We start from the raw sequence: 1,424 nt of genomic DNA, 5'->3' as shown, positions 1-1,424 counted from the left end.
TATCCCCCACTTTTAGTTTATTTTTAACTTCTCTACAAATGTCTGCATTTTATTATGTCTGTTTTCTCCAAATTTAATAACTGCACAACAGAATGTAATTGCCTTGTGCATATTGTTACATCTGAAAAGACTATTTTACCATGAACTTGACTTTGAACTCACTCTTCTCGTTGGGCATCTTCCTAGGGGTGCTGGGGACAGAGGGAAGAATAAACCAACGGGGGATCACGTACTCCCCTGATTGTGCCAGAGAGCCTTTTAAAAGAAGCCATCTGTAACTACAGATACATCTAGGTGTTAATGGTGGGAAAGTTAGTTGGTAAGAGCTTCCTCTTAGATTGTCTGAAGGTCGGGGTGCAGCCCAGACATCAGGAGTGCCTCAGTCTTGACCTGAGAAGGATGTTCCCAAATCTCTTAGCCCGACTTTGCCAGCCTCTCCTCTTGGCTGATGCCTTTCTGATCTTTTCTACTCCACTGCTCTACTATAGGCAATCAACCTTTCGGTCCAGCCAGCGGGCCTCTTGACGCCCTGGCCACTTCCCGACTCCAGGCACGTGCTCGTGATGTCCCGTAGTCTGCTGCTGAGTCCTGCTCACCTTCCAGAGCTCAGGTCCCACCTCTCCTTCAGGTAGGACCCTCCAACTCCTGTCACTTGTCACTCACGTTTCACACGCACACCCCTCTCGATAGACTATGCCGCTGTGTTAATCTTTTTATACCTTTGTACCGACTTTTCTTTGAAGGCAAGAGTAGAGTGCCATATTGTGCTGATAACTCTCGAAACGCTGCACATACACATGCACAATAGGTGCTCAGTGCTGACACCTTAGGATTCTCAAGCTGGATGCAGTATCTGAGATTGCTCACTATATGAAGGGTAGATGGATTGATGGAGGGATGAGCGGGGGGTAGATGGAGAAAGAGAGGGAGAGATGGAGAGTTAATCTGGACAAAGCATGCCCGGCACATAGTAGGACCACAAAAATATTTGTTGAGTGAATGCCTGGTGTCTCTCCTTACTGCAGGACCTACAAGATACGGACAGGGGACAGCGGGAGGGGCTGCATCTCCCTTTTGGCAGTGATCCCAGAGAGACAGATGTTCACTCTTCTGCATTGTGTAATAAGAGAACATAGATGTGTAGAAACAAACACAAAGGCAAATTTGTTCAAGTACCAAAGGCTTTCTCCAGCTCCCCAAGGGGGACAGATAGTAAAATAAACGGCGGCTATCCAAAAGCGAAGCGAGGAGCCTGGAGGGAACGCCTCCCACATTTCAGGGGAAGACAAATCCCAGAGGTCATGGTGTGGCAGGGACTGCCGGCAACCACCGGGCCAAAGCCCCCGCCTGGAGTGAAACAGCTGTGCCTCTGACAGTGGAGCCCGGGATGCTGCATTTGACAGAAGCGGCCCGGTGATGCTGAT

The sequence above is a fragment of the Pteropus vampyrus genome, unplaced genomic scaffold (assembly GCF_000151845.1).
Source record: "Pteropus vampyrus isolate Shadow unplaced genomic scaffold, Pvam_2.0 Scaffold72, whole genome shotgun sequence".
Classification (NCBI taxonomy): Eukaryota; Metazoa; Chordata; class Mammalia; order Chiroptera; family Pteropodidae; genus Pteropus; species Pteropus vampyrus.
The sequence above is the reverse complement of the archived record's forward strand: the minus strand, read 5'-3'. Positions refer to the sequence as shown.